Genomic DNA, 6303 nt, shown 5'->3' with positions numbered 1-6303 from the left:
GGAGGGAGGGAGGGAGGGAGGGAGGGAGGGAAAGAAAAAAGAAAACAAACGAACTATGCCTTAGGCATGGCCTTAGCCCTTGCAGCCTGGATAACTCAGCAGAAGTGAATGTACAAATGAAACTGGTCACACTGCCACTTAAGTCACAAGTTGCTGGGCACTTTCTTAGGGTCCACTCGAATCACTGGAGCAAAGTCCCTTTGCAAACAGAAACTGTGGCCAAAAGCCAGTCATTTTCATGTGCCTTCCCCGCACTGACCTCCACCTTGCCAGAAGAGAAAGAGGCACTGGACTCCCTGTTTTGGAAGTGAGGGCTAGAGGTGACTTTGTCAAGGGAAACAGTCATTGATACCTTGTCCATGTTGCAAAGCTCTTTAGCAGTAAGAATAACAGTCCAGCACTGGGATACAGCACACAGTTGATACACACTTGCCTAGCAAGCTAAAGGCTTTGCCTTCCATCCCAAACATCACAAAAACAAATATCAACCCAACAGTAACAGCTGTGGTGAGGACTGTGTGCCAGCAGGACCCTCTTGTTATGCTCATTTTAAAATAGAGCCCTCCAAACAGTAGCTGATGCTAGGATTTGAACTCAGGCTGGCCTCACTGAAAATCTTTTATGTCCCGAAGTTATAGGACCCTCTTTGCTTTTTAGATCACAAAACACATCAAGGCCATTGTCACTTTTAATGCAGATAGCAATTGATATTCCCATTCTTGACAGAAGAAAATGATGCTGAAGGAAAGTGGCTCCCCTAATTCCAGCAGTGGCTAGAACTCAAGACATTTTCTCTGATTCTTAATCTATCTGGTGCTTGCTGATCTGTCCCAAGAGAGTCCACTGTGTAGATGAACAGTCTCCCCTGCACACCCTTTTGCAAGCTCCTACAAGTCTGGGTTGGTGTTAAACAAACCTGCTGCCTGATCCCATTAGCCCTCTCCATCAGCAGCAGCAGCCCCCCAACACACACACACACACACACACACACACACAAGTGAGCAGCTCAGGCCTACAGACTAAGCACTACCTACCTTGTGCTGACACTGATGGCATTGAGTCCAGAGAGCAAGGGGAAAAGATTCCCTGGCTGGTTCCAGCATCTCATCCACAGCTGCCAGCCAATGACATACCACTTCCCTACCCTGGACCCTGGAGAAACCATTCTCCTCTTCACAGGACCCTATTGCCCCAGGCAAGCAACTGTGTAAAAATGGGACATTTGTTGAATGTCTACCTAGTGACAACACGTCACTGGGTTTTTCAGTGTGAGCACAGCAATGATGCTCAAAGAGCCAATGAACTAATGAAGAAACGTCTGGTGTGGCCAGAGCCCTCCTGCATGTGACTGTGTTCTCTCCTAAACATAAACCTATTCATCTGTACCAAGAACACCTCAATTTCTCATACAGTCCCATAAGTCCCCCTCTCCTCTACTCTGGGCTCCCAAGGTTTCCCTCTCCCCCACCCCACCTCACACACTTCAGCCCTGCACATGCTTCTCTGAGTAACTGTTTCTCCCACACCTGCCCTTCTGTTTCAAGGGCTCCAGAACCAGCAGAACAAACTCTTGTCTTTTGGCAGCCAAGCCTCAGCCTGTGCCTCCTGTGGCCTCCCCCTCCCTGGTGTCACATTCCAATCTTAGGTCTTCAGTGACCCACCGGAAAGGGGCACAGCTCACCCCCATTCTTGGAGAAACAGGATGAGCCAGTTTCTTCCAGTCCCCTAGGTTTCTTCCAGTGTACAGGAGCACGGACACACACACACACACACACACACACACACACTTTCTTCACAGAGAACAGGCACCAGCCAAGGATCAAAGGGGCCTCTGAGGCCCCTACCCTCTGCACTTCACCTGGGGCCCCTCCAGGAAGCATTCCTAAGCGCCTGAGTTCTAGTTCCCACCCCTGGCTGTGGGCCCTGGAAGGAGTCACTGGGGCTCAGCTGCTCTAGCCTCATGTGCAAGGCAGAAGGGCCCATCATTCAGAGATCCACGCTAGGCCACTGACATAGACAAAGAGAGATGACTCATTCTCTTGGAGGTCAGGAGGAGGAGACAGGATGTCTGTTTGGGTCTTGGGAGGCAGATGAAGGGCACCCAGGTGGAAAGGGCAGCCCAGGCAAACTCAAGAGGCTGGCACGAAAATAGCTGAACGGAAAGGAGGGTAGTGTGCAGGAGCAGAGCAGAGGACAGAGAGAATCCTGGGAAGGTGCGAAGGACCCCAGGCTAGCCTCTGTTCAGAAATCAAAAAGAGGCTTCAAGGTAGCTACTGGAGTTCAGAAAAAGATGGCAAGGAGGCCAACAAGGAAGCCCTGGCACAATGGCTCCTTCACCATTTCTCCTGAGCCAAGTGGCAAAAACACAAAGGCTCCCAAGAGCAGCAGGAACGTTTTCCTCCTTCTCTCCCTCTGCCCTGTCTATCACTTGCTCACAACCCTCTCTTCTATGAAGACCTCGGCTGTTAGCTGGGTCTCACACACCTGGCACCGGGCAGTAAGCCAGTTCCCTAGGTTAGACCCTGACATGGCTTTGAAAACACTAGGTCTTTGCAGTCTGCATTTGCTAGGGCCTGGCATCCAGGGCCTGTCCCCAAAAGAACAGTGGTCTGAGGGCATCATCATTGCCAATGCACATGGCTCCTCCTCCCTGGGAACCACAAACACACACACATACCACAGCCCAAGCAGCTGGTTGAAGCAGAAAAGGACAAGTATGTGCTGCCGTCGACACAGGAGACAGCCATGGCAGCCGGGAAGACACAGCAGCTAGCCTTTCTCAGAATCACCGACCTAACCATCTATGGATGCCTACAGCTGGAGTCAGCACGGAGCTTCTCATTGTACAGATGGAGACACTGAGGCCCAGAGTGGTAAACAACTCCTTCAGTAGATGGTGGAGCCAGGAGTCAATGCAGAGTTCTCCCTGAAGCACCTCACTCACTCCCCTCCCAGAGAGAGAGGAAACCAGGGCTGGAGAATTAGCGATCTGGCTATGTTTTCACTTGGGGAAAAATAAAACTATGCATTTGTGCATAGCCTCTTGCATACATTAAGTGAGCGAATGGGAGGATACAATGACTTTACAGAGGCCACCTGTGCTGAGGGTCTGTTATTCCACATGCTTTTAGGCTATTTGCGTTTTTTCAGTGAGAACCTCTCTATGTACCACTTGGGTAATGAGAAAAGAGCAGTTGTAGGGTCTCAATTACTATTTGTAGAGGGGATATATAGCAGACCCATTTCCAAGGCCTGCTTCTTCAGATTTGGCGTGACTATCGGTGGTTGTGAAGACAGATTTAGTGGTCTACAACTAGTCATTTTTCTAATCAAATAAACGAGAAGAACAAAAGCACACGCAGTAGATTTATTCACTAAACTTTTGTTTTTGCTATATACTGTAGGTAGGAACAATACTGTGACCTAAAAACTACTTTGCACATGACAGGAGGGGTGTGTGTGTGTGTTTGTGTGTGTGTAGCAGGATTTCATCTTGGGTAGGGTTTTTTAAACCAATGGTCTAGATTTGGGGCCTAAAAGAAATACCACTCCCACCCCTACCCTACCCCCACTCCCAGAGGCCTCATGGACCAGTGGGGATAAAGCCACTTCTGAAGCAGAAGGCCCCTCTGCAGAAGTCAGAGGGATATGCCTGATTGTCAAGGAAGGTCACATTTTACCCCCTCCCAAGATGGCCTCAATCGCCCCATACACGCTCCTCTCTGAGGAATTCTCGCTGAGAGCCTGGCCAGGCTTCTAAGGAGAGGCTGCCTTGTGACTAGAATGGCTGTATCTATGCCTTGTTCTTGGGCCCCACATACCCTCTGGGGTGTTGGGAGGAGGGGTGGGAAACTAGATTACTCTCCAGCTTCCAGATCCCAAGGGCCACGTCCCAGAGAAACCTCTGGAAACAGCTGTGTAGTCAGCCAGGAAGGGCCTCCACTCCACTGCCCCCAACCCGGGCCTGGCTGGAGCTGAGAGAAGTGTGGAGAATGGGGGAGGAGAAGGCGGATAGGATAGGAAGCAGAGCTCCCAGATCTGGGCTCCCATCGCGCTGGCGCCTCCACATCACAGCTTGCCTGGCCCCACTCTCCACCCGCCTCCCCTCCCAGGGCAGCAGACAACTAAAAAAAAAGATAAAATAAAAAGAAGTAATTCCCCTGCTCTGACGTCAGCTCGAGGTCTTAACAGCCCAGCAGCCGCATGAAACTAGATTGCAACCAGATGTAATGCCCTTGAATTCTCAACACAGCACTGCCGTTGGAAGAGGGGGTGGGAGGGGGCGCGGGCCCCGCTCGAACCGCGACACAAGCGCTGCGGGAGTGCGTGCGGTGGGGCTGGGACGCGCCGGCCTGGGCTCGCCGTGCAGGCACGCAGCCTCACGTCCCCAGTCCTCGGGAGCGTAAGACGCTCGGGTTTAATCCATTCAGAGTCCTCAGGTCCTGGGTTCCCGGGACGAAGGCACAGCTCCTGGCTGCACTCCCGCCCTGCTATGTGAATGAGCGACCGGGAGCCCCGAGAGGAGCTAGCTCGCCGGTCGCTGGGAAAAACGGGCGCCCCGGGAAACTGGGGCCGCCGCGACCTGGAGCCTGCCTTGTGTTTCGCTTCCCCTCTGCTCCTCCTTGAAGGCCTCCAGTGGTGACCAGAGCTCCAAATGTCACCTCCCAGCCCTGCCAAGCCCTCGCCCCTGCCGCGCACGGCCCAGTATCCCCCCCCCCCCAGGTCTTCTTGCCTCCAAAGGCGTGGAACTCGGCCTCGAAAGGGCCCACGGGCCTGGCCGCCGCGCCGCTTACGGGAGGGCACCAGGCTCGCGTGTCCCAGGCTCCAGCCGGTGGCGTCACCCCCAAAAGGCCCGTGCGCCCCGGGCCTGGCCGCGACGGGACTCCTGGGTCGCGGGGACCGCTTCCTGTTCAATGCGGGGCCTGCTCACAGGCCCAGGCGGGGACACGCGGCGATCGCCGCGTCCTGTGTCACCACGAGCGGCCCTCGCAGCCCGGACACCCGGGAGCGGGCTACACCCCGAGTCTCCGGCTCCCGGTCCCCACCCAGAACGCACTCACAAAGCTCCCTCGGGCCCGCGCTGCACCGCCCCACGTCCCCGCCCCACACTCGGTGACACTGGGCCTCAGGTCCCAGCACCCGCGCCCGGCTGGCCACCGACTCTCCAGAATCCCCTCATGCAGCTCCTACACGGCCACCAGCGGCCTCACGCCGGCGCCACACAAAGCCAGGCCGCGCGACCCCGCGTCCGCGCCCCACGCGCGCTCGGCCCCCGCCCGGACCCCTGCCCGCTGGGTCCCCAACGCCTCGCGCCGCCCCCGCCCAGGTCCTTGTCCCCGCGCCGGGCGCCCCGCTCACCTCGGAGCCCGCGGTCACTCCGGGGCCCGGCGTCCGGCGCTGCGACTTCGCGGCCCGGAGGCCCGCGCGCCCATGGGTGTCCGGCACGACGGCCGCCCGGGCGGGAAGGAGGGTGGGCCGCGGGGGCCCCCTCCTCGGACCTCGACAAGGCAGCCAGCTACCCTGGCCGCCGCCACCGCCGCCACCGCCGCCACCGCCGCCACCACCGCCACCACCGCCTGGCTCTGCAAGAGGCCTGTCCGAGCCCAGGCGCGAGCGGGGGCGGCACCGGGGCGCCGGGAGCCGGCGGCGCGCGTAGCGGGCCCTGACCGCGCACCCTGACGGGCCTGCCTGATGCCCGCGGGAGCCCGAGAGAAATGCGATCCCCTCCACACAGGAAGAGCGGCGGGCGGGCGGGCGGGCGACGTGCGGGGGGAGCAGGAGAGCGAGAGCGCGAGGAAAAAAGTTCCCGGGCGGCCAGGCAGCTCTCGCTCGTGGCCTCGGGTGCCAGGTGGGCCGTTCGCGCCCCGACAGCGCCCCCTGGCGCCCGCGCGCCCCACTGCACGCCCCGTGCCTTGTCTGGGGGCAGGGGCTTGGCAGAGGGCCTGAAGGTGCAGCCCGGCGAGAAAGGCCTGGGGACAGCCACAGGACTTGGTCTGGTCATCAAGTCCCCGAGGATTTTGGACTTAGACTTGGGCCAGGCCTCTCCCCGTCCCCCGCTCACTCCACCACCATGTGGCCCTCACCTGTGACCGTTTCTCGGGTTGGAGAATCCGTTTCAAATTTTCCTCAAGTTAGATGTAAAAAATGTAGTCGCGGCACATGTGGCCCCCCCCCCCCTTGTTGGGTCCCGAAGCAGTGCGGTTCCTGCCCGTCAAGGAGCTGGCATTGTGTAGGGGAGACTCAGACAGCCAACAATGATCGGGTCCATAACGAAGATAATTTTAGAGAGAAATAAGTGCTAGG

General features: G+C 57.3%; 1 protein-coding gene across 2 annotated transcripts in view; it reads right to left on the bottom strand.

Moving 5' to 3' along the window:
- Positions 1-5769, bottom strand: part of Rai1 (retinoic acid induced 1) — a 96477-nt gene extending 90708 nt beyond the window's left edge. The window contains exon 1 of one of the 2 annotated variants that reach the window (XM_021212559.2): positions 5359-5769. The gene's annotated coding sequence lies outside the window, so the exon portion shown is untranslated. The remainder of the gene's footprint in view (positions 1-5358) is intronic. The other variant, XM_021212561.2, reaches the window with a different exon arrangement.
- Between the last annotated feature and the right edge of the window lie 534 nt (positions 5770-6303).

The sequence above is a fragment of the Mus pahari genome, chromosome 14 (genome assembly GCF_900095145.1).
Source record: "Mus pahari chromosome 14, PAHARI_EIJ_v1.1, whole genome shotgun sequence".
Classification (NCBI taxonomy): Eukaryota; Metazoa; Chordata; class Mammalia; order Rodentia; family Muridae; genus Mus; species Mus pahari.
Note: the sequence above shows the minus strand (reverse complement) of the source record. Positions and strands in the feature narration are given on the sequence as shown.